We start from the raw sequence: 27,883 nt of genomic DNA on the forward strand, positions 1-27,883 counted from the left end.
CTTCAAGATAACAGCCTCCGGTTCTCAGACAAGTCGCCGGGGTACTGGAAGCCCGTCCGATCACTCCGTCCGAGGTTCTGTCTCTCCTTCTCAATAATGGCGCTCCGCCCGGACGTAGATAGGCCACAACTCCAGCCTTGGTTTCCGGGAAGACACCTCACACAGGTGTCCTCCTGGGTTGAAGAGGCGGTCCAGAGAAAGCACACCAAACATGTCCTCCCCCTTAAATTACCTCTCCCAGCAGGCTGTGCTGGGAGAAAAGCATTCTGGGATTGTACAGTTACTCTCTGGGTAATGTAGTCTATAACAAGCCAGGGAAAATGGAGTCCCCTTTCTCCCTGTACTCAATTTCCCAACCTTCCCAGCGGTATTAAGACAAAAAGTAAGCAGCAGGTGGTTATAACACAATTTGGCCACAGGAGGGAGCTGAGATCCTTCTTGATCAGTAGAGAGTAGTCTTTTATATCACACAAAAAAGGTGATATCCTGCTACACATCTGATTGGTCACTTTTATGGGAATAAGAGAACAGGCCAGTTTACCTTTAAAAGGAAACCAGATTTTTGTGGCTCATCCTGTACTGTTGCTCATCCTCTGACCTTGCCCCAAGTTCTCTTTCCTGGATCTGCCAAAAACGAATTTGTCTCCATAGATCTGACCATTCACTTGTTTCCATACTCTGAGGCCCCATACACACCATAGAATCCATCCGCAGATAAATCCCAGCAAATGGGTTTCAGCGGATAGATCCTATGGTGTGTACACGCCAGCGGATCTTTTTCCGCGGATAAATCTCCCCTGGGATGGATTTCCAGCAGATGAATATTTGCTGACATGCACAACATATCCATCTGCTGAAGTCCATCCCAACGGATGGATCCGCTGGTCTGTACAGACTCACCGAATCCATCCGTCTGAAGGGATCCCCCGCATGCGTCGCAATGATTCAACGCATGCGTGGAATTCCTTATATGACAGCGTCTCGCCCGTCGCCGCGTCATAATCGCGGCGACGGCGCGACACGTCATCGCCAGAGGATTTCGGCGCGGATTTCAATGCGATGGTGAGTACACTCCATCGCATTAAAATCTGCTGAAATCCTCGAGAGGATTTATCCGTGGAAACAGTCCGCTGGACCGTATCCGCGGATAAATCCTCCCGTGTGTATGGGGCCTGAGTGTTTTCTACATGCCCCTAATCTTTGCTAACATCCTTAACTCCTGTCCTGCTTTCCTGTTAATTTAGGGACGTCCTAGTGCTGACTAAGGATATGGTTCAGATTCACTCCAACCATGGATTTGCAGTGAATCCACCAAATTTAAGTTTACCTGCACCTGAAAATTAATGTGCGATTTCACCAGGTCAAACCTTCTTAAAACTGTAATACACGGCATGGCCTTAAAACCATGGTCAGCATGTTTGGACAGGCCAATAAATAGAGGAATTGGATAAGCAACCCCTACTCAAAATAAAAAGAGAGGCTCACAGTAGCCATTTTGTCAGTGTTTGTTGAGGATAGAGAAGGCTCCCAGTCTGTACAGGAACAGCATAAGGAGATCTCTACTTATCTATAGTAGTATACTGTATGCTGTGGATTTCATCGCTGGGCTACAGTGATCTTGTGCATTTTGTTTTTCTTTGTGTTTAATTTAAAGGTAGAACTTTCTGTCAACCCAGCCTGGGTGCTTGCACCAAGATACAGCTTTCTCCACTCTGGAACCAGGAACCAGGTATTATACAGTAGCTGAGCATTGCACCCAAGAACTAGACAATACTAGCTTAGGTGCAAACTGGAACTAAAAATTCACACAGAATATATACCACACAAAATTAAGTAAGAGCTTGATCACATTTCCCCAAACAATGCAAACTGTAAACAATAATCTCATCAGTACATCTAACAGTACATCTAATGAACAGCCAACATAAACATAAACAATTATTTAAATAAACTGTAAGCTAATTGACAATCACTCCCATCGATTTTGGGGGTCACAGACCCAAGAGGTGTTTTTTTACTTTTTTTTTGCTTTTAGTTATACTTTAAGCTCCATGATTCAGAAGTGTTTTGAGAGTGTCTGTGCTTCCCACAGAAAACAGAAAGCATGAAGTTGATGATTTAGTTGGCCGGTCTGGCACTTTGGCCATGAGGCATTTATATTAGCAATTGGATCCTGGCATTTTATTCCCCAAAGATCTGAAGCTATATCTATATCTTTTTTTCCAAGGTATTTTGTATTAGGCTGAATAGAGATGGATCGAAATAAGACCGGTTTAGCAGAAGTGGATTGTTAGGTCACCCTGGAAAATTTCATTGATCAGAGGATGCAGCCACTGAGCAGTGTTTTCTGACAGCAGAGAGTCCTGGCAGGGGGGTACCTCCAATCACCTTGTTTGTGTGGATAGGGAATCCATTTGTTTTTTGAACCTTTTATACCCAGCCTTAGTTTATTTTCTAAGCAATAAGATTATAAATGTTGCTTTTAAATAAGCATAGTTATAAAAAATACATTCTTACCAGGGTCAGATTTGAAGTTCAATATAATATTTGACTATGGAAACAAGAAGCGATAGAAAAAAAAAAGCATGCTAAATAGACTGTAAAACAAACAAAATGCATAAAAAAACTACAAGTCAAATGGGTAAAGAAAGGTGTTGTATATCATTCAGCATGTTATTATTAAGATGTTCACTTCAAAGCCAAAATTAAGCTCACACCTCACCAGATATAGATATATGTGATTTATATGCCTTTTTAAAATGGTAACATTTAAGTATGGCGGGTTTTACATTTTTCCCGTTGGAAAAACTGCAAGGGAGCATACACATGGCAGGGATTCCCGGCCAAAAGCTTGGAAAACCTGGTCGTGTGTACGAGGCATAAGAGTTATTATGGGAAAAAGGTGTCTCCACTGATGCTTTATCACCAATCCTTATTTTGTGCAATAGTCATCCCACCACAGGGGTCACTGTGGCTGAATTTTCATGCTGTAGACTTGCAGAGCTCTTGCTGTGGACTCACCACTGCAACGTTGCTCTTGCTAGAAACTTGCCACGCAAATTTTCTACAAATTGGAAAAGTGTCAACAAGAACTTGTGCTTCAAGTGCTCTGAAATTTGTGCAAGTTATCCTTTTTATCTGGAAAAACAGCATGAGCAACAACAATGCCTAACCAGTTTGTTGCTGCTCCATCACTAGCCAATCAGCAGGTTGGAGGAGTGTCCTAGACTCTCACTTCACCTCAGCAGGGCCACCATCAGGAATTTTGGTGCCCCTTACACAGCTTCAGGCATGGGTACTCTGGAGAAAAGAGGGGGGGCACCGCAAATTAAGAAGCGTGGGGGGGTGCCGCCGCTAATTGAGAATGGGGGGTGCCACAAATTGAGAAGCAGGGGGGTGCCGTGAATTTAGAAGCGGGGGTGCCACAAATTGAGAAGCGTGCTGCCGCTGTGAATTGAGGTTGGGGGTGCTTGGGGAGCTGACGAAAAAAATAAAAAAAAATAAAAGGGGGGGGGGTGACGGCCGGGCCCCTGGGGACCATCTGGCCCCTTACTGCCTGTACCCCCTGATGGCGGCCCTGCACCTCAGTAGAGGTCCAAAACCTTGCTATGCTGTATTGCAGTGTTTCTCAACTCCAGTCCTCAGCCACTCCATTAGAAAATGTCCCCACTGTAAATGGAAGTCCTCCAAAACCAAGCACTTACATATGATTGAATAAAGAATTAATAATATTACGTACCACTAATGACGTGTATCCCACATCCTGCTGATTGCTCCCTCTTCCTCAGCTCTAACATTGCAATACATTGAAGAAGTCCCAACACCCACCTATCTCTTTATGTCCTTTCCTTGTTCCCTTCCCCACTCATGTACTATTTATAGGAGAGTGGCGGATGAATGATAGGATCCTCTCCCCTATTCGCAGAATGTTTTTCATTCTTTGAAAAAAATACAAATACTTTTCTGAATGGAGGAAATTACAGAAAGGGATGAGCGACTGTCCAGACTTCCCTGACATATGTAATGTTAGAGCCGAGGAGGTTAACCCTTGTAGTGCAAGAAATTCTGTGATGTGAAGAGGACTTGTCATCGCTGCAGGGGACATACTATATCTACACTAAAGAGCAATCAGCAGGACATGAGATACACTTCATTAGGGGTAGGTAATGTTGCTGAACCTACAGTATATCCCAGAAAAAAATTGTAACTAAAATTCAGCCTAAAGCTGAACAGCAGGGACATATCAATTTAATGAATCTTGGGCTGTGGGGGGCTGTAGTGAACCATAGGTGGTATTATCAAAGCAGTTAGCATGCTGTTTTTAACAGCAACTGCACAGGCCATCCTGACAACACGTTGTCTACAAATGGACAATTCTAACAATACATAGGCAACAAACAGGTAACCATCAGAATACCTAGGCAACAGCATTTATTGCCAAGTAATACATAGGCAACAAAGGGGTAATCATTACAATAAACAATCAACAAGTGGATATTTATAACAACCCAAGCAATACAATCCAGATACCTATGCATCCTTCAACTTTAATCCACCTGGGCCTCTGAGCTGTTTGCCCATCTCACTCTGGCCACACAAATCTTCAGTGGCTTAAAGAAAGACCTGGAGATGGAGAGAGCTCAGCCCACACCTCTTCCCAGCTCTCTTTTCCTCTACACCAGCCACTGCAACATTGGAGTCATTACTCTGGCCAGCCTTTCAGTTCCTTTTCCTTTAGAAAACAGTTTTTTTTCCCAGTCACTTTAATAAATAGGACTAGTATGAAAAATCGTGCCTCCTTGGTCCCATGATGTACAGGTGCCATAGCTTATTACCTCTGTATCCTGTCTGCCTCTGTCTTTGTTGACGGAGACCCCTACGCTACTATTTTAATATAACGTTATTGAGGCTGGGACCTGCATGCTATGGACCCCCAGAATATTAGTGGTAAATACGATTTCAGATATAGTGCTAACTGTTGAACGTTTGGGTTTTTAGTATTCATAGGGTCTATGACCCTCCAATTCCCCCTTCCTCGTTTCCCTATCTCCTCTCTTTGACCTTTCTCCCATTTCCTATACCCTCACTTCCATTTTTCTCATTCCAGATCACAATAGGTTCATAGTTTACAGTAATGTATATGGGTGCATAAGTATAACCCCCACATTGTTTGGGTGTAAAAAAGGAGGAGTCATATGATGTTTGCAACTGTTTGCAAAGAACTTTCTGAAACTAATGTGGCAGGTTTGTTATCCATGTTCCATGTTTTATTTATTTTTTTCATGCTTTTTTTTTTTTTTTGATATTATTACTTACTTACTGAATGTCATCCCTTTCTTTTTGAAAATTAAATTAAAGATTATGTAGCACTACCCCCGGAGGAGCTGCTGGTTGTTTTGGGTGGCACGATTACCTCTGGCTCTTCCGAATTCCTAGGGGTGCATGATGCATTTAGTAGAAGTAAAGGAATGTCCACAACAGGTGCTCTTTGCTGTGCTCTTTATTCTTAATAGCAAATTCAGGCATAATGATAGGGAAACAGTCCTGCTCCCAAGCGTAACGCTTCTCTGCGCCACTCCTGCCAGAGTGGGATTAGCGTACCCGGACAGGCCTCTCTCACTGACCTGACAGCCGGAGTATCACTCGAACATTTGTAGGATAAAGTCCCTGCCACAGACCCTCCTTGGTGAACTTGAACTTGAGGAAAAGTCTCTGCCACAGACCCTCCTTGGTGAACGTCAGGGAGACACCTCTGCCACAGGCCCTCTCTGATTGTAATTACGGAGGAGATCCTCCTTAGGTGAATTACGCCTGGGTCTCCTTCAACTTGTCGCTCAGGTACCGACTGACAGGTGATCAATCCTTCAGTGTCCGGCTACCATGATCCCCGGTGGTTTGTCAAAGGCCCTTTTGGAATACCAGCCTCTCAATGACGCTCCTCAGACGGACTCCCCACTGAACAGCAATACCGCTTGGGATCCTCAAAGGTGGGAACCCAGTCGATTACTGGGTCCCGGTCGCTGCTCAAATGCTCCAGGCCAACATGGCCCCGGAACCAGGAACACCGCGTGGCACGCACACCCCGGCCAGGAAGGCCATAACGCCGGGGAGCCCTGATGTGGCCACCCTAAAGGTGGGTGCCACACTGGACGAAGAAGAACCCAGAACCAATGGTGTCTGTCCCATAAATACCCTCCCCCAGCATGCACAGCAAGGCCAAACCCCCCTGATTGGCTGCTGGGGAAGAGCACCCAAACCTTGACTCCACTGCTGCCACCTACTGCACAGGGGTGAGAAGAACACCCCAGCACAACAGAATAAGCCCACAGCACAGCCAAGCTAAGACAGAGACTCTGTTTTGCACATAACGATTTGGATCAGAGTTTAACTACACTCTGATCTCCCTCTAAATTTAAATAGCACCGGAACCTAAAGTAACCAGGCACTACAATTATATAAAAAAAAAAGAGGGAAATAGAGATTGTGAGTGGTTGAGAAGACAGAAACAGTTTTTTTTCCCTGTCACTTTAATAAATAGGACTAGTATGACAAATCTTCTGTTTGCCTGCCATACCACACTATAGGTATAGTTTTATCAATGAGCATATATATGGGACAGGTGTTACTGGCGCAAATGGAAAAAGTTTTTTTTTATATTGTATGGTTTGCTGCAATCAAAAGGGTGCAAGTCACTCTATGGTGTCTTGCCCAAAATGTAGTTAGTATAGTATATGGATTGCGCTACTCTGGTAGGTGACCTGTATCTACCTAATCATGTGCCATAAACTAAAATTAGCACCTGTAAGTATCACCTTGTGCTATTCCACCACAAGTTTACTAATAAATGACAATCCACCAAAAATTTAGCAATTTTTCTTTTATGAGAACTATGTATGTATATATGGAAAAGACACAAACAAAATTGTGCACTACCCTATTACGTGTTCACAAAAAATATTACATAAATATTATGTTACTAGACCACAAATATGGTGAAAATAATAAATATTGATACAAGATATATATAAAGGAGAATTCCTAAGTGAATCCTCTTCTCTTTAATAGAAAAGTCCAAATGTGATAACCAGGTGCTCCCAAACAATGGATATTCTTCCTGTGAAGTGTTCAAATACAACGTGATTTCACCACTTCCGTGATCTTCCCATCACCGTTAAAAATGGCCACTCACCAGATCGGTATGGTGACGCAACATACTTTGCGAAACGCGTAGAGGCTGCTGACACCCACGGGACACCATACCGATCGAAAGAAAGGCCCTGGGAGAACAGAATAGAGGAACGCATATTCCCTCATATGCTTACATACGCGGCTGGAGATGCTTGGTGTCGACATACAGGCACACCAAAATGTGAGTGCAATATATGCTTTGTATTTTAAACCAATAAATTATTTTACCTACTACACTATGGTGGGCATCCTTTCCCTGTGAGCTTTTATAGAGAAGGAGTGGCCATAATAACATATCCGATATACCTGACAGCTGTGGTGACGCATAATAGGAGTGGTTATCCTGGGAATGAACCAAAGGCATTTTTATTGAAAAGGATCTGGTGAGTGGCCATTTTTAACGGTGATGGGAAGATCACGGAAGTGGTGAAATCATGTTGTATTTGAACACTTCACAGGTAGTGTTGAGCAGAATACGCCATATTCGATTTCGCAATATATCACGAATATATAGCCGAATATTCGAGAAATATTCGCTAAATTTGAATATTCGTGATATTTTATCGAAATGAAATGTTTGCGAAATTTCGCTATTGCGAATGCGAAAATAATTGCGAAATTTCGACAACTGCGGTAGGAGCACTCTGATTGGCTCAGAATATTCGTGATATTTTATCGAAATTTCGCAAAATGCGAATGCGATATTTATTGCGGAATTTCGACAACTGCGGTAGGAGCCCTCTGATTGGCTCAGAATATTCGTGATATTTTATCGAAATTTCGCAAAATGCGAATGCGATATTTATTGCGGAATTTCGACAACTGTGGTAGGAGCCCTCTGATTGGCTCAGAATATTCGTGATATTTCATCGAAATTTCGAAAAATGCGAATGCGATATTTATTGCGGAATTTCGACAACTGTGGTAGGAGAACTCTGAATGGCTCTGATGCAAAAGAAGGGCGGAGAAAATAATCGCGCGATATTCCGATTGCCGAATAATCGCATTGCGATTTTTCGGCAAGATAAAATGAACGCTTCAGCTACTCGGCCCAAGGTCTCTAATCATACCAGCAATGCTTTTAGACGTTGATGGAGATCTCTAGGATGTGATCTGTTCTAAAAATAAAATTGAAAAAAATTGAATATTCGGAATAGCGAATATTCACCGCGAAATTCGAAATATATCGCGAATACTCGAATATGCCATATTCGAGCTGAATATTCGCAATACGAATATTCGTGAGCAACACTATTCACAGGAAGAATATCCATTGTTTAGGAGCACCTGGTTATCACATTGGGACTTTTCTATTAAAGAGAAGAGGATTCACTTAGGAATTCTCCTTTATATATATCTTGTATCAATATTTATTATTTTTACCATATTTGTGGTCTAGTAACATAATATTTATTTACTTTTTTTGTGAACACGTAATAGGGTAGTGCACATGTTTAAAAAGCACACATTTTTTGTGTCTTTTCCATATATACATAACATACATGGGGCAGATCCACGTACATCGGCGCATTGTTGCGGCCGGCGTAGCGTATCTCTGATACACTACGCCGCCGTAACTTACAGCGTAATTTCCTTATCCTCAAAGAATTTGCGCCATAAGTTACGATGGCGTAGTGTATCTTTGGCGGCGTAAGGGCGCGCAATTCAAATCAATGTGATGGGGGCGTGTTTTATGTAAATACGTTGTGACGTGAAAGTAAATGACGTTTTTTTTTGAACGGCGCATGCGCCCGTCCGTGGGGGTATTCCAGTGCGCATGCTCGAAATTAACCCGGAACAAGCCAATGCTTACGACGGTGATGTCATTCTACGCAAATCCCTATTCGCTAACGACTTACGCAAACGACGTAAAAAATTCAAAATTCGACGTGGGAACGACGGCCATACTTAACATTGAGTACGCCTCATATAGCAGGGGTAACTATACGCCGAAAAAGCTGAACGCAAACTACGTAAAAAAAAGCGCTGGCCGGACGTACGTCCGTGGATCACCGTATCTAGCTAATTTGCATACTCGATGCGGAATTCAACGGAAACGCCACCTAGCGGCCGGCGGAAAAATGCACCTACGATCCGACGGCGTACTAAGTAGTATGCCTGTCGGATCGAGCACAGATGCAGTTGTATCTTGTTTTGTAGATACAAAACAAAGATACGACGTGGGAACTTTGAAATTACGTGGCGTATCAATAATTGCATAATTTTTGGTGGATTGTCATTTATTAGTAAACTTATGGTGGAATAGCACAAGGTGATACGTACAGGTGCTAATTTTAGTTTATGGCACATGATTAGGTAGATACAGGTGACCAGGGCAGGACTTAGGGTGGTGGGGGCCCCTGGGCTTGAGTGTTGAAGGGGCCCCCTGGAGCCGAGAATTGGGGGGGATCGAAGTTGTTGAGCGGGGGGGAGCGCATTAAAGTTGTTGAGCGGGGGGGGCGAATTGAAGTTGTTGAGCGGGGGGGAGCGCATTAAAGTTGTTGAGCGGGGGGGGATTTTGCAGTTGTTGAGCGGGGGGGGCTCTCACCTGTGCCAACAGCCGGGGCCACAGACTGTCATTAGCCCGGCTCTCGGCTTTCTTCCCTTCAGCAGCCACAGTCCTCCACACACCACTCCGGTTCCTCCTGCTTCCGTGCTGCCTCCTCTTGCAGTGCGGGAAAATTAACCCTTTTGCGGGACTGCGGGAAGAAGCTGTCTGTGCGGGAAAGTCCCGCAGAATCCGTGCGTGTTGGGAGGTATGCGCAGGGCCGCCATCAGAAATTTTGGGGCCCCTTGCACAGCTTAAGGCATGGGCCCCCTGAAGCAGAGAACCTAGGGGGGGTGGGGGTGCTGCCGCCTGAAATTGAGAAGCGTGGGGGCTGCCGCAAATTGAGAAGCGGGGGGGCCTTTACAAAAAAAAGAAGAAATAAAGAAGAAAACAAATATATATAAATATATGTAGCCATCCGGGGCCCTGGGGACCTCTGGGCCTTTTAATAAAAAGAAAAAATAAACCTCTGGGCCCTTTAATAATAAAAAAAAAAAACATTTATAAAAAATACATAAAAAAAGGGAGGTTGCCAAACCCGGGGGCCCTGGGGACCTCTGGGCCCCTGGGAACCTCTGGGCCTTTTAATAAAAAATAAAAAAATAAACAAAAATAAAAAAATAAACATTTATAAAAAAAATAAAAAGGGGGGGGTTGCCACATGGGGCCCTGGGGACCTCTGAGCCCTTTAATAAAAATATATATATAAAAAAAAATTAATTTTTTTTATAAAAAAAAAAAAAAAGGGGGGTTGCCGTCCGGGGCCCTGGGGACCTCCGGACCCCTAAAAAAAAAAAAAAAATTTTTTTTTTTTTTTTTAAAGGGGGCCCCCTATTGGGTGGGGCCCCTGGGCTTGAGCCCAGTCAAGGCCAATGGTAAGTCCGGCCCTGCAGGTGACCTACCAGGGTAGCGCAATCCATATACTATACTAATGAGCATATATAACTTAAACATTAAAAAGTTTCCATTCACCGCTACAACACCTATCTGAATTTCAGTAAAATCAAGGTTTGTAAACTGAATATATAAATATACTGAATATTCTATATAGCCAGCTATACATTAACCACTTACCCCCCGGACCATATTGCTGCCCAAAGACCAGAGTACTTTTTGCGATTCGGGACTGCGTCGCTTTAACAGACAATTGCGCGGTCGTGCGACGTGGCTCCCAAACAAAATTGGCGTCCTTTTTTTCCCACAAATAGAGCTTTCTTTTGGTGGTATTTGATCACCTCTGCGGTTTTTATTTTTTGCGCTATAAACAAAAATAGAACGACAATTTTGAAAAAAATGAATATTTTTTACTTTTTGCTGTAATAAATATCCCCCAAAAATATATAAAAAAACATTTTTTTTCCTCAGTTTAGGCCGATACGTATTCTTCTACATATTTTTCGTAAAAAAAAATCGCAATAAGCGTTTATTGATTGGTTTGCGCAAAAGTTATAGCGTTTACAAAATAGGGGGTATTTTTATGGCATTTTTATTAATATTTTTTTTACTAGTAATGGCGGCGATCAGCGATTTTTTTTTTGGTATTGCGACATTATGGCGGACACTTCGGACATTTTTGACACATTTTTGGGACCATTGGCATTTTTATAGCGATCAGTGCTATAAAAATGCATTAGATTACTATAAAAATGCCACTGGCAGTGAAGGGGTTAACACTAGGGGGCGGGGAAGGGGTTAAGTATGCCTGGGTGTGTTCTTACTGTGGGGGGGGGGGGGTGGCCTCACTAGGGGAAACACTGATCCTCGGTTCATACAGTGTATGAACCGAAGAAAAGCATTTCCCCTGCTGACAGGAACGAGAGCTGTGTGTTTACACACACAGCTCCCGTTCCCCGCTCTGTACCGAGCGATCGCGTGTGCCCGGCGGCGATCGCGCCCGCCGGGCACACGCACGGGAGTCGGGGGCGAGCGGGGGGCGCGTGCGCGCGCCTCCGGCGGCGCGCGTGCGCCCCTAGTGGCGGCTAAAGGGTAGGACGTCATAATACGTGATCTCGCCTAGGAGAGCCACCTTGTGGACGTATTATGACGGTGCGGCGACGGCAAGTAGTTAAAGAGGGTAATTTCTTGAGGAAACATAAAAAAATGAGAAGCCAGCAAGCACAAGTTGACTTTTCCATGGTGCCAATTAAATGACACAATGCAATTCATCCCTATAGAGCAACACAACAATTGTTCAACAAAATATCCCAGCAATTATTAAAGATGATCTTGCGACTAGAGTAAAAATAAAACCCCACGCTGTTAGAGTCCCAAAATGACAAAAATCATTTACATACACCAGTTTTATAGTGCCTGCAGAACTAATTTGCTCTCATTTTTGTCATCATGGGACCAGGGAGTCTGTTGCCTAGCAACCCTGTGTTGTCTGGGGCCTAGAAACATAGTTCACTTCATGTCTGACAATCCAAAGCAACAATAACAGTGCAAATGACAATCCTGTGAGATCGGCAGTGAACCAAATCCCCGATTTCCTGCCTCATTCCTGACTATTAAAATAATGAGATGACGTATTTAAATACTTGGGACAATATTAGCATTTTTAAAACCATTCCACTGTTTCTAATCAGTCGTGTGTAGCAATACTGAACAGTACAAAAATTCCGTCTGTGATTTTTTTTTTCCTGAAAACATTGGATATCTCTTAATCGTTAAAAAAATATATATTCCTTTATTAAACCCATCTGTCTAGCAACTGTGACACACAATACATTTTTTCCCATTTTCCCCCAATTATCCTGGTGTAGCTGTGTGATGTAAGCCATACAGTTTGAATAATTATGAAACCTTATATTTTACTGAAAATGGTTCCCTGACATTCTATGGAAATAAGCCTACATCCCCCTCCTGGGGAAATGGGAGGGGAGAACAGTGGTTATTGACTATTTATGGAAAAAAATGATAATTTTGTAGGAAAGAAAACTCCTTTCATTTTTTTTAGCTAGAAGATACTTAAGATATAACCGAAGGTAAAACTTTTTTTTGTTTTTGATGGAGTGGAGAGGGATTAGAACACCTGTCGGGTTAATATTGCAGTTTGTGCCCCATTAGAGAAATTCACCCTCTCTATTTGACACAACATCACTGAAAGTAAAAGAAAATATCAAATTTGGGGTTTTCATCACAACAGGAATAGATGAGAAATCCTCCAATGGGGACACAAGTGCTGGTGATTCTGGTGATAACCAGCCATTTCCTTATTTTGGAGGGATTTCCTCTCACTTCCTGTTTTGGCTACGGGACAGGAAGTGAAGGGAAATCTCCCCAATGTGAAATAGATGGCAAAAAAAAAAAAACATGACCTGACAGCTCCATAACTCTATCCAAAATGAAACAAAAGGTTTCAATTTAGTTCTACAGTAAAACCTTGGTTTGAGAGTAACTTGGTTTGAGAGCGTTTTGCAAGATGAGCAAAATGTTTTAATACATTTTGCCTGTCTTGATATACAAGCGATGTCTTGATATAAGAGTAACGTCATGTCACAACTGAGTATAAAAGAGAAGATAGGAGCTTCTAAGGGTAGCAATATGGTTACATTTAATAAAGGTAAACTTTGCCCTGTGAATCGACTTTGAACGAAACATTGAAAATACAAATCATTTAAAGAATCTGTGAGTGCTTGTTGAGAAATGTAACTTGGGCTAGTTTTACAGTGTATAGAATCCACACAAAGATAAATACATCAAGTGAGACAGTACGCCTGTTAAATTTGGTGCCAGGTGCGGGGGTCTCCAGTGATGAGAAATCAGAGTGAGTTAAAGCTGGTCTGTATCAGCAGAAGGTGCCCCCCTCCTTCCATTCACAGAGCCCACTGAGGCAAATTTGGTTGGTATATTGGAAGATATGTTTTGAAGTTCAGAGCTAGGATAGTGGCAGAAGAAGAAACTAGGGATGCTCACACTGCATACATCCAAAACTGGAATAGTTTCCTTAACAAATAAATAATTGAAAGACACACTCTGCATTTTTCTCACAACGTACTGCGTGGCAAGAATGTGGTCATTTGAAAAATAATGTATATTTCATTAGTCTTGCGTTTTGCCAGTAGTGTAAATTGCAGCAGAGCATATACGAGGCACCACCACTTTGGATTTGTTTGAAGACGACTAGGCAAGTATTAGGAAAGTAACGTTTCATGAGAATTTTTTTTTTATAATCACATTCTTTTCCCTTATTGTAACAAATTTTAACATACAACATAAAAATACACATTGAGAAATACATTTAAAATGAATCACATACAGTATCTTCAAGAGTGTTTGAAGTGTCAAAATCCACACGCTGACCCAGTCATCTTTTGTGGCTTTGTCGCCAAGCATTTTGACAAGAAGCATTTGATACTATAAAAAAATTACTCACCATAATACATCACCAAGGCCATTTATCAAGAACCACTATACAACATTATACAGGTGCTTGTTTATGTTATTTTTACATCATACCCAAAATGGATAGAATCATTTGATACACTATTTGTTAAGTATTTTTGAGATTTGATGCCACATTGTCGAGAATAAAATATGGTCAGTTTTTAAATATCAAGGCCCAGATCCACAAAGATCTGCCTATCTTTAAGGCAGGTGTAGCGTATCTCAGATACACTACGCCGCCGTAATTTACAGCATATTTTCCGTATCCACAAAGAATTTGCGCCGTAAGTTACGGCGGCGTAGTGTAAATGTGTCGGCGTAAGGGCGCGGAATTCAAATGACTAGGATGTGGGTGTGTTTTATGTCAATTCAACTTTACCCCATGTAAATGAAGTTTTTTTGGAACGGCGATTCGAAATCATGTCGCAAATAGTCAATGCTTTCGACGTGAATGTAATTTACGCAAAGCCCTATTCGCGAACGTTTTACGCAAACAACGGAAAATTTGACGCTGGCCCGACGTCCATACTTAACATTGCGTACACCTCATAGAGCAGGGGTAACGTTACGCCGGAAAAAGCCTTACGTAAACTACGTAAAAAAATGCATACTCTACGCGGAAATCAATGGAAGCGCCACCTAGCGGCCAGCGTAAATATGCACCTAAAATCCGACGGCGTACTAAGACGTACGTCAGTCGAATCGAGCCCACATTCAGTCGTATCTTGTTTTGTGGATACAAAACAAAGATACGACGGGGCATCTTAGAACTTACGCGGCGTATCAATAGATACACCAGCGTAAGTTCTTTGTGGATCTGGGCCCAAATGTTTATTATGTGTTTTTTTTTTCTGTGTACTATTACAGGATTTAATTGATTCTGAGGCCCTGACAAAGTGAGTCAGCCTGCGGAATGAGTTGGCAATACAAGTTGGATCCTAAACCCAGGACAACATCACCCTGAATTATCAGTGTAACAAACCTATTTTTAGAAATTGGATAATACGTTGAACAAAGTTATTTGAATTTTTTTATAATTTTGGTCAGTGTTTCATCAGACCCAAGGAGATACATTTAAAGTCCCAGACATTTATGTACCGTAATATTCACTTTTATGGAGATGGTATCTCCTTATGCCCCGTACACATGATCGGAAATTCCGACAAGAAAACCGTGGATTTTTTTCAAATGAATTTTGGCTCAACTTGAGTTGCATACACACGGTCACACAAAATTCCAACCGTCAAGAACGCGGTGACGTACAACACTACGACAAGCCGAGAAAAATTAAGTTCAATGCTTCCGAGCATGCGTCGACTTGATTCCAAGCATGCATGTTTTTTTTGAGCGTCGGAAGTGCATACCGATGATCGAATTTCCGACAAGAACTTTTCCCATCTGAAAATTTGAGAACCGGGGGCGTGGCTTGGCGCGCAACGAACATGGACGCTTGTTGAGGGAGCTCTGATACACACACAGCCTGCACTCGCCTGAACACCCGATCCGCAGCTCCCAGATGCCGGGCAAAAAGCTTTACGGCACCCCGCACTCCCGCTCGAGAAAAGGAGCCTCTGCCTCCGCGTCCCGGGACATTTCTGACCTATTTAAAGCCACGGCGGGGACCCGCAGCAGCGTGGGGAAAGTTAAGATGGCGCTGGAGCGTCATGAGGACGACTTCAGCGAGGACTCTCAGTCGGCACCTGAGGACTCAGGTAGGGGGATCACTCGCTCAGATCAGCCCCTCACACTCGCGGCTATGTCTGTGATAGCTGCGGACATAAAGTCCACGTTTTCAGCTGCCATCACTGACCTGAAGTCCAACCTGGTGGCCCTGAATGACAAGATGGCCGCGACGGAGGCTGCAGGCAAACACAGGGACAGGGCCATACGCAGACTTGAGAAAGTTTCTACCTCTCACAATCATCGTTTCATTGAAATGAATAGGCACCTGGAGGATTTGGACAATCGCAGCAGGAGGTGCAATATTCGTGTGAGGGGCATCCCAGAATCTGTGGAACCTGCTCAGATTGTGCCGGCCCTTCAGAGAATGTTTAACAGCCTGCTTGACAGGCAGGAAGACACGGTGATTGATTTTGTCAGGGCTCACAGAGCTCTCAGGCCTAAGGGACCGGACACTGCTCCTCCACGGGACATTGTTTGCTGCCTACAGAGCTTCACTCTCAAAGAAGAGATTATGCGCAATGCCAGAAGGAATGATCAAGTGGTTTTTAATGGGGCAAACATTATGCTGTTCCAGGACCTATCTCAGATCACACTAAAGAACAGGAGGGCACTGCGTCCCCTGCTGGAAGCTTTGAGAGAGAAAGATCTGAGATATACATGGAGGTTCCCTTTCGCTCTGACTGTGACTCTCAATGGTCACCAACATGTCTTGCGTGACCCTGATGGCTTGCCAGAGTTCTGCTCTGCCATGGGACTCGAACAGATCTCTCTGCCAGAATGGTACGCTGAATTCCAGGACCCTCACCGGGAACGATCACCTTCGAGATCCCCGTTATCCACCCCTGAGAAGTCGGCAAAAAAGCAGAGGCCTAATCGTACCGGGAACTTTAAAGCTGGAACCCCGAGATCCTCCAGAGATGACCGCAGAGACCAGGAAGAAGACTAGCCTAGATCTGCTGGGCTCCTGATTAATATCGCTGTCCTCCATGATGTTTTATTTTTCCTTTTGCTGTTCCCTTCCTTTTTTCTCCCCCATCTCAGATGCTCACACTCCCCATGCAGGCTATTTTGGTAACTTAATCCGCTGACTTCTTGGCACTTTTATCTGGTGATCCCTCCCCCCCCCCCCCCCCCCCTTTTTTTTTTTTTTTTTTTTACGTTAATTTAGGGGAGGCTTTACTTGATTCTGCAATGAACATTTGCCATTCATACATCTGTGCACACGGCGGCTGCTGTGGTTGCCAGGCCTAAGAAAATTTGAGAACCAGCTCTCAAATTTTTCTTGCCGGAAATTCCAACAGAAAAATTCCGATGGAGCCTATACACGGAATTTCCGACCAAAAACTCACATCGGACTTTTCTTGTCGGAATTTCCGAACGTGTGTACGCGGCATAAGGGTAAGAATTGCATTACACTCTATCCCACTTTTTTATTCACCATATTAGAAAACCTCACCCTGTCAGCTTTCTTCCAAATGGCCAGATTCAATACTAAAGATACGAATGCAGAGCAGATACGTTCAAGATTTGAAAATATTTTCATTTTGGCAGCTAGGGGAGTACATCCTTACATACTGGATTGAATCACATCCATCTTACCTGAACAAAAGAATTTCCTGCGTGTTATTATTATTATTATACAGGATTTATATAGCGCCAACAGTTTACACAGCGCTTTACAACATCAGGAAAGACATTATAGTTACAATACAATTCAATACAGGAAGGATCAGAGGGCCCTGCTCGTTAGAGCTTACAATCTAGAAGGGAGGGTCAAGTGGAACAGAGGGTAGTAGATGTGGGGGGTGATCAGATGGACAAAATTAAAATGCAGTTGTTAGATGTGGGTAGGATAGGCTTCTCTGAAGAGGAGGGTTTTCAGGGATCCTCTAAAAGCTAATAGAGAAGGAGATAGACGGATAGTTTGGGGTAAGGAGTTCCATAGGCTTGGAGAGGCTCTGGAAAAGTCCTGTAGACGAGCATGGGAGGAGGTGATGAGAGAGCTAGAGAGCAGGAGGTCTTGAGAAGAACGAAGAGAACGATTAGGTTGGTATTTAGAGACTAGGTCAGTGATGTAGCTGGGGGCAGAAATGTGGATGGCTTTGTAGGTCGTAGTTAGTATTTTGAATTGAATTCGTTGGGCGAGCGGAAGCCAGTGGAGGGATTAACAGAGAGGAGTAGCAGAGACAGAGCGGTTGGTAAGGTGGATAAGTCTGGCCGTGTGTTCTTCAGAAACTTATGTGTCTTGATAAATTAGACATTGTTTGTTCCAAGCAGCCCATAACTAAATTCTTTAAAACATGGACCCTATTGCTTTTTAATTACACCCCTATATACATTAAATTCAGACTTTACTGAAGTCCCATGACTGTCCCCTTGGTTGGTTGTTGCCACATTATCTTAGTTTATTGATACACATTAAACTATATTATGAATTACTATATGGTAAATACGTATTTAAAAAAAAAATGAAAATGTTTAGGAGATACAGACCGCTAAATTAGGATGCATTATATTCTTCTATATTTGTTGGATTCCTTTTTGATAAACCTACCGGTATACTATTTTCTTGCTTTTGTCATGTATCAGGAATGTTGTCATCTCATTCTGATGTGATATGTCTGTACGTGTTCTATATTATTACCATGATATTCCTGTATGTTTTGTATCTTGTTCCCCAAGTAAAAAAAATAAAAAAAAATAGCGGCAACAAGTCCCGAAAAATACACTGGCATTGCAACACAAACAGATAGAATAATGTCTAAGAGCCGGTTCACACTGGGGCGACACGACTTCGGGGGCGACTCGGCAAGGCATTCTGAAGACGACTTCAGGGGCGACTTGCAAAATGACTTCTGTATAGAAGTCGCCCCGAGTTGCCCCCAAAGTCGTACAAGAACCTTTTTCTAAGTCGGAGCGACTTGCGTCACTCCTATTAGAACGGTTCTATTGAATAGAATGGGACGCGACTTGTCAGGCGGCTGAGTCGCCTGACGAGTCGCCCCAGTGTGAACCGGCTCTTAGTATACAGTACACTGTACTTGTAAAATCTATATGCTGTTTGATGTATGCGGTATGATTAAGCCCTAAGCAATGTCACCACACCATCATACAATAATATGCTTGTAATATATTATTTTTATTTCTGAATTTTTTTTTAAACTACTCTTGAAAACTTTTTTTTTAAATGGCATTTTGTTGATGTATTTTTGCAATTTCGACAATAAAAGTAAACATTCAAGCAACACACCCCTGTTGAACTTTTGTACTACTGCTATTATTGCATGTACTTAAACAAACATACACTAGTCATTTCACCAATAGGTTACCTATGTCTTTGTGTGCTTGCAGACTGAGTCTACTAATGCATGGCACCATCCTATTCAAAATAAAGAAAACAAGTACAGAATGTATAGATGGGAAATGTTTGTTAGTTATATATACTGGGGATAATAATAGGTTGTAGATCATTTTTTATTAGGTTGATGCATCCCAGTAAGTCAAATGGGTTTTTCACCTTAATGCATTCTATGCATTAAGGTTTAACCGCTTGAGGCCCGCGCTATAGCCGAATGACGGCTTCAGCGCGGACCTGAAAATCCAGGAGGACGTCATTTTAAGTCCTCCCATTTGCTCGTTTCCCCGCGCACGCTTCTGAGCGCGCAGCGGGGAAATTCTGTGCTGGCCGTGTCCCTTGGACACAGCCAATCACAGATCGCAGTGAACGGCCAATCAGAGTGGCCGTTTGCTATGCGATCTGTGCGGCCAATGAGAGATGATCTCAAATGTAAACAAATGAGATCATCTCTCATTGCCGCCTCTCCCTCCTCACACAGAGACAGCGTGTGCGGAGGGAGAATAATAGGTTGGTACAGTGAGATATGTGACTGTTACAGTTTTACTTACAAAGTGTGAATACACAAGACTACAGTGCCCATACAGTGCCATCCCAGTGCCCATAGGGATCTGTGCCACCTCATCAGTGCCCACCTGTGCAACCAATCAGTGCCCACCTGTGCCGCCAATCAGTGCCCACCTGTGCCAATCAGTGCCCACCTGTGCCGCCAATCAGTGCCCACCTGTGTCGCCAATCAGTGCCCACCCAGTGCCATCCCAGTGCCCATACAGTGCCCATAGGGATCTGTGTCCACCTGTGCTAATCTTCGCAGTGCCCACCTGTGCCACCTCATCAGTGCCCACCTGTGCTGCCAATCAGTGCCCACATGTGCCGCCAATCAGTGCCCACCTGTGCCAATCAGTGTCCACCTGTGCCGCCAATCAGTGCCCACCTGTGCCGCCAGTCAGTGCCCACCTGTGTCGCCAATCAGTGCCCATAGGGATCTGTGTCCACCTGTGCTTATCTGCACAGTGCCCACCTGTGCCACCTCATCAGTGCCCACCTGTGCCGCCAATCAGTGCCCACCTGTGCCGCCAATCAGTGCCCATATGTGCCGCCTCATTTGTGCCGCCTCATCAGTGCCACCTCAGTGCCCACCTGTGCCAATCAGTGCCCATCTGTGCCGTCTCATCAGTGCACAGCTGTGCAACTAGTTAGATGTGCAATTTATGCTCCTAAAACCCCTGATGGCGCTCCCTGCATGTTGGGCCTCCGTATGTGGCCAGGCAGTGAAAAAGTCTCACAGATGGGGTATCGTTCTACTCAGGAGGAGTAGCAGAATGTATTTTGGGGTGTCATTTGTGGTATGCACATGCCATGTGAGAGAAATAAACTATTACAATGACAATTATGAGAACATTTTTAAATAAAAAATAAAAATCTAAATTTATGAAGAAAAATTTATAATTTGCAAAATTTTATCACAGAAACTAAGAAAAAATATTTATTTTTTAAAATTTTCGGTCATTTTTCATTAATAGCGCAACAAATAAAAAACCCAGTGGTGATCAAATACCACAAAAAGAAATCTATATTTGTATGAAAAAAAGGACAAAAAAATCATTTGGGTACAGTGTTGCATGTGTCATTCAAAGTGTGAGAGCGCTGAAAGCTAAAAATTGCTCTGGGCAGGAGGGGTGTTTAAGTGCCCAGTAAGCAAGTGGTTAAAACCTCCAGTGGTGCAGAAGCCCCCCATAGCCCCCCTTTTACTTACCTTAACCCGGTCTTTCCAGCGACTGTGACAAGCACACCAGCTCCAGCTGGTGTCTTGGGTCCTGATTGGATAGATTGATAGCAGTGCAGCCGCTGCTGTCAATCTAATCCAATGACACGGGAGGGGGGCGGGGCCGAGTCCTGTTGTCTGTATCAATGGACGCAGCAGCAGGACACAGGAGTGCCCCGAGGGAAAGCGGCTCTCCAATGGGGCACTCGAAAAGAGGAGGAGCACTGCTGAGGGACCCTAGAAGAGGGTCCAACTGCATAGAGGAGGTAAGTATGACATGTTTATTTTTTTTTAAAACAAACCTTTACATATCTTTTAAGTTTGGTAGTCATGTGTTGGGTTATAGTGGTTACATTCAGTTCATAGTCATTTTAGATTACAATCCCTATGTTTTTGAATTTGTCAACCAGTGAAACATGGTGTCTGATGGGAACACTTCCAGATGTGCTGGAATCATTGATCTTCCAGGTTGACTTTTAAGGGTATTGAATTCTTCCACTAACCTGAGCAATAAATTAATTGTGTGACTTTGTTGTTCCATTTAGTTATATTAAGGTATCGTCTACTCTACGTAAAGAGAAATATTATCCCCAGGTTTGGGCTGGGTAAGCCCTTAATTCTTATTGAATTAGCAAATAGCTCTTGGTCAATGAAAATAGGAACGGGGATAAAGGGCATCTTTGTTTTATTCCCCGTTTAAGTTAGATAGATGAAGAATTAAGGTTGTTTGTGCACACTGTAACTAATGGATTGATATTTGCATCTATTTTATAAATCAAGGTCTAAATCTTATTCTGGTGAAAACCATCAAAAGTTTCCACAGAATAATAAAAAGAAGAAAAAGAAAGGCAGCAGCCTAGTGTATTACCGTTGACAATTTAATAAATAGATAAGATAAAATATAACTACTCCCAAACGAAATGGTATAAAAGGCTTGTCAACAACGATATGATGATAAATACCCCTCGAGCCACACTCCCGGATAGGGGGGAAAAGAGGTGTGTCACTGCCGGCTGACGCGTTTCAAGGCAACAGAGGCCTCTTCATCAGAGCTCAGCAGTACAGGCCCTTCCATAGGCATCCCCTAGATATACCTACACATATGCACAAACCACGCCTACCCCCAGCCATAGGGGACCTCCCAGGGGCCACCAGGACTCCTCCCAACCAATGATGGGCTGTCCCGGATACTAAGAAACAATAAGTGAAAAATGACAAAAATGTTATGTTTCTGTTTTTATTAAGAGTGGATGCATGGTTGTTAGAAAATCCATTCATAGTTCTGATCTCTGAAGTGAGTACAGTGGTCAGTCACCATTGTCCTCACTTAAGCTTTGCACATTCATATGAATGGCTTTGTTCACCTTGAATTCCATTCAAACATAATCAATAGGTATAAATGTATTCAAAGCCATTCATAACCTCAGAGGTTGATGTTAGATCTAGGCAGCACTGAGGACAGTGCTGTTGGCTTCTACAGTATATACATTTGAACTAAGAGATCAGGATTTTTCAGGGTTTTCTTTCCAGCCCCCCATGTACAATTTCTGCTACCAGTGTGGCGAGGAGGTAGGCAGGCCGAGGATAACAGAAGAAATATGTGGGTGGGGGGTGGGTAAACAAACCCTGCAAAGTTCCAAGCTGGCAGTGCACCTGCACTGCACTGACTGGAGAATAGGCGGGCGTGAGGATGGGTGGTGGGAACCCAAGAGGTAGGGAACGATAAACAGGGCCCCGGTTTAAAAGGAAATATATTATCAAGAACGTTCTGTTTTTTTGAGGGTAGGTAAATTTAGGCAGGCCTAGCTGAAGGCTAGGCCTGTTTGTTTTGATCAGTGGGGCTAGGAATAGCTTAGGGTAGGCTGGTGACTCACACCTAGTTTCATCTTTTGTTTACCTCCCTTTTGCTTCTAGAGGTTTCTAAAGGAAGGTGGGGAAGAAGGGTAGAGCTGTCTGGAGTGTTCTAAGGAGCCCTGACCAATCCCCAAAATACCTAGAGTCAGCCCAGCTGGGGAGGAGTGGTTCAGATGGAATAACTGAAGATGGAGTATTAGGCTGTCGAGGCCTTGGAGGTAGCCCCCCAGTCTGGGGGGGGGGGGGTGAACTTGGGCCAGTGTCTCGAAGCTGAAAAGGAACCCCACACAACTCAATGGGTGCACAGGAGCAGGAGATGAAAGCGGGGAATACTGCTGGGCACGTCCCCAGGAGGGATCCATCAGGTGTCAGTGAGTGACAGGCACAATCGGGTGAGCTGGGAGAGGCATGCAGGAGTGTACTGGGAGTGCGCAGTTGGAGATGGATGTAGAGCCAGCGAGAGAGACTGTGATGTTACTGGCAGTGAAGTCAGCTGCTGAAGCTGAGAGGGCTGTCAGGGTCTGCAATGAGCTGACTGGGATCAGTATTCAAATAAAGAGGTCAGCTAGCACCAGGACTTCCTTTGCTACACCATAGAGGCCCACAGTCTCTGCCTGTAATAAGGTACTTTTGTTAAGGCCTGGCTGAAACAGAAGTTCCTGGCTGAAACAGAAGAACTGTGCTGGAGGGAGAGAGAGAGATAATCTGCAGCAAGTTGTGCAGGAAGAGAATATCTAAATTGTCCCAAACCATGCAAGAATCTTTTTCCTGGGCATCCCATGAATTCCTTAACCCCGTCCTATTTTTAATCCCTCAATAAACTACAAAACCTAAGCTGATGGACTTGTTCATTGTCTTGGAGTGACTGGAAGTGAATGCCAGGCTGGACAGGGTGACACGTGAGCCACAATAACTCAGCAGCCCCTACGGGGGTCGTGCTACGCAACCATACTGTAACAAAGTTTGTGCAGAGGCTTAAACTGTCAGAAACACTCACAGATGACATTGCAGTAGTTTCAGAGAGTGATGCTCAAGAACCGACAGCACCTGACATAGGAGGCCGCTAGCAGGCAGTATGTAATACAAGAACTAGAAGCGGAAAGATTCCACATGGCAGTGATATAGAACAGTCCCTATACTGTCCCTCCTCCTCTGGGAACTTTTCCTGCACTATGCACACTCTCACTATACAGTGGGTTGTTGTCCATAGCCTATTCAAATGCAAATCGAGTGTCAACTGCTGTGAGCCAGTGCTTTTTATAAGAACTGCCCCCACTAGATGGCCACTGAGGCAGAGGAATCCAATTGGACAGCTGGTCACCTGATTAAATCTGTGAAGGCCTGAGAGGAACATGAGTTCTTCCTGTCCTCTAACCTCCCGGCATCGTGGTTGCAGACAACGCCACCTGTGTATGTTGGTCAATCTACACCTGCCTACAGGAGAGCGGAGCTGAAGGCAAAGAGAGAACACAGCCTCCTGGCTCTCTCCTCCACTCCTTGTTCTCTCCTCCTCTCCTGGCTCTTTCCTGGACACTTCTGTGGTCGACTGTGGGCTGTGTTTCCTCTCTCCCTCTTCCTTCCTGCTGGCTTGTAAATACAGGTGCGCTGCACTGGCAGAAAAGAGGAGGCGACAAGAGAACACAGCCACACTGCCTCCTAGCTCTCTCCTTTTCTCCTCGCTGCTCCCAGCGCTGGGCTGACAGAAGTAGTGATGCGCTGTCACTACTCCTCTCAGCCTTGAAACAGAAGGAAGGCACCCCCATCCCTATAGTAAACTATTGCACCCAGGGCAGACGCCGCTCCTGCCCACCCCTTGCCCCATCCCTGGACAAACATCCCTTTATATGCAAATACCTCTGTGTCCTTTTCCATTTTCTATACCTAATTGTTACAGATCAGAGGTAGGCCACCCATAAATCCAACATGGGTCCAGGAAGCTCTAGTTTTTAAATTCAGAATAAAAACTGAATAGGCGCAGATTTAACAAAAGTGACATAGAATCGATCAGCTCTGATTCAGCAGGGGATATGATGGAATGGACAGCACCTTTGTGAAAGGAGTCCAAATCATCTCCATTTGTATGGTATAAAGATTCGACAGGCCTCAAGTTGTTACTTGAGATTTATGCCACATTGAAGCATTTGATAAACACTTTTTATTAGACAATGATATGTTGCGTAAGGTACTATGGCAACAACAACTTCAACAAATGCTTTGTACTTTGCCCTCTACCAAACATAGCTGACGCACACACAAGAAAACAGCTTGTACAGAAAAATATGATATTCTATAAAAATAAGCAATCTACGAGTTATCCAGCTCACAGTGGAGTTTATATGTGTTTGTTAGGTATTTTGCCATATTTCTGTAATGTCATATAGGGTGAGGGCTGTCACAGACTTATGCAGACCCAGACTTCGATAATGTTGGAAGCCTTATTGAAGACCATGAACAGAGAATTAAAACTCAGGCAAGTATAGCAAAACATACAATTGGATCATGCTTTTGCTGTTTTTTTTTTTTTTTTCCTTCCACTGGATCAAATGTGGGTATGGGATTGTGTATTGTATATAGGATTGTAAATCATTTTTTTTCCTTTTTATCAGTAGAACTAGATGGACTTAGCTCCCAACTGTCCCTGATTTAGAGAGATTGTCCCTGATTTGTCCCCTCATTCCTCCTCATTTGTCCCTCATTTTGGTCTGTTCTATATAGATGTATATAAAATGCACTTTTTATCTATCAAAAAGTGTTTCCCAGTGCTAAAACTTTCATCTGATCTAAAAATTGCTGCATTTGTAAATTCCGAAAGCCAATATAAAGGAATAGTAGTGGTAAAAAGGCACTTGTGGATTTAAAGGCAAAGATGTATTTATTGCTTTTCAACAGATTGATATTAAACATACAAACGTCAGATGTCCACAATACAAGAAGGTACATAACAAAACATACCATCTGGGATAGTGTATAATATGAGCCCATCACGAGTCCAACAAATTCGCCTCCCTTGTCGGATGGCTAACAATGTGCGATATGGAAAAACAAGGAGGGCTAATGAGATAAAGGTCAGTAGGACAGCATCTGAGCACTTGTGGATTTAACCATTCTTGTTTTTTTTTGTACAATTCTCCTTTAACCACTTGCCGACGGCGCACCGTCATTATACGTCCACAAGGTGGCTCTGCTGGGCGAGAGCACGTAATATGACATCCTCTCTCCCAGCCGCCACGCCCCCGCGCACCCCCGACTCCCGTGCGTGTGCCCGGCGGGCGTGATCGCCGCCGGGCACACGCGATCGCTCGGTACAGAGCGGGGACCGGGAGCTGTGTGTGTAAACACACAGCTCCCGGTCCTGTCAGCAGGGGAAATGCTGATCTTCGGTTCATACAATGTATGAACCGAGGATCAGTGTTTCCCCTAGTGAGGCCACCCCCCCCCCCACAGTAAGAACACACCCAGGCATACTTAACCCCTTCCCCGCCCCCTAGTGTTAACCCCTTCACTGCCAGTGGCATTTTTATAGTAATCCAATGCATTTTTATAGCACTGATCGCTATAAAAATGCCAATGGTTCCAAAAATGTGTCAAAAGTGTCCGAAGTGTCCGCCATAAAGTCGCAGTACCGGAAAAAAAAATCGCTGATCGCCGCCATTACTAGTAAAAAAAATATAATAAAAATGACATAAAAATACCCCCTATTTTGTAAACGCTATAACTTTTGCGCAAACCAATCAATAAACACCTATTGCGATTTTTTTTTACGAAAAATATGTAGAAGAAAACGTATCGGCCTAAACTGAGGGAAAAAAAACGTTTTTTTATATATTTTTGGGGGATATTTATTATAGCAAAATGTAAAAAATATTCATTTTTTTCAAAATTGTCGCTCTATTTTTGTTTATAGCGCAAAAACTAAAAACCGCAGAGGTGATCAAATACCACCAAAAGAAAGCTCTATTTGTGGGAAAAAAAGGACGCCAATTTTGTTTGGGAGCCACGTCGCACGACCGCGCAATTGTCTGTTAAAGCGACGCAGTCCCGAATCGCAAAAAGTACTCTGGTCTTTGGGCAGCAATATGGTCCGGGGGGTAAGTGGTTAAGGGGGCGTGACATGGGGGTGTATCCTATGCCTGCATACTTTTGCTAATAGGTGTCCCTGATTCCCATCTCAAAAAGTTGGGTGGTATGCTTGTGTCTTTTTTCAACCACTCTAACTATGTAATTTCAACAAGTATTTGCAGGGATCTTAACAAACAAAAAAGTCTTGGCGCTAGCAGATAGAGGTGGGTGCACAGTTCGAGCCAAGCAAAAGTTTGTCACGAACATCGCCTGTTCACCTATTCAGCGAACACTCGAATTTGCGGGACGCTTGGCTTGCTGAGTGCCTCACAATGCATTGTGCACTGCACAGTGTATTCTAAGCCCTGATTGGGTAAACCTTTGTCCAATCAGGGCACAGTGAATAGCTGTTTTTTAAGGAGTGGGCCAGGAAGGCGGCTGCGATGTCCTTAACAACGGATGAGTCATCAGCTGTCAATGGGCTTCCTCACTGACAGCTGAATAAAAAAAAAAAACATTGCCAGCAATAGCAAAATGTTTAAAAGAAAACGGCGTGGGGGACCCCTCCCAATCCATATCAGGCCCTTTGGGGGAACCCCTATGCCAAAATTTACCCTTATCAGAGCATGCAGCATGGCAGGCCAGGCAAGGGGGGCCAGCAAACTTTACCCCCCACCCCAAAGCACATTGTCCCCATGTTGATGGGGACAATGGCCTCTTCCCCACAACCCTATGCTGTTGTTGTGGGAGTCTGCGGGCAGGGGGCTTATCGGAATCTGGAATCCCCCTTTAACAAGGGGGCCCCCAGATCCCACCCCTCCCGCATGTGAATGAGTATGGGGTACATTGTACCCCTAGCCATTCACCCAAAAAAGTGTCAAAAAGAAATAAAAACACAGACATGATTTTTTACAATTCCTTTATTAAAGAAAAAAAAAACAATGTCCACCAATGTAGATCCATCATCAATAACAATGCTCGCCGCCACCGACAGACTCGAAAAAATAAGTAATAAAGTTCCACTTGCAAAAAAAAAGCTATTTGC

The sequence above is a fragment of the Rana temporaria genome, chromosome 10, assembly GCF_905171775.1.
Source record: "Rana temporaria chromosome 10, aRanTem1.1, whole genome shotgun sequence".
In the NCBI taxonomy this organism is placed as follows: Eukaryota; Metazoa; Chordata; class Amphibia; order Anura; family Ranidae; genus Rana; species Rana temporaria.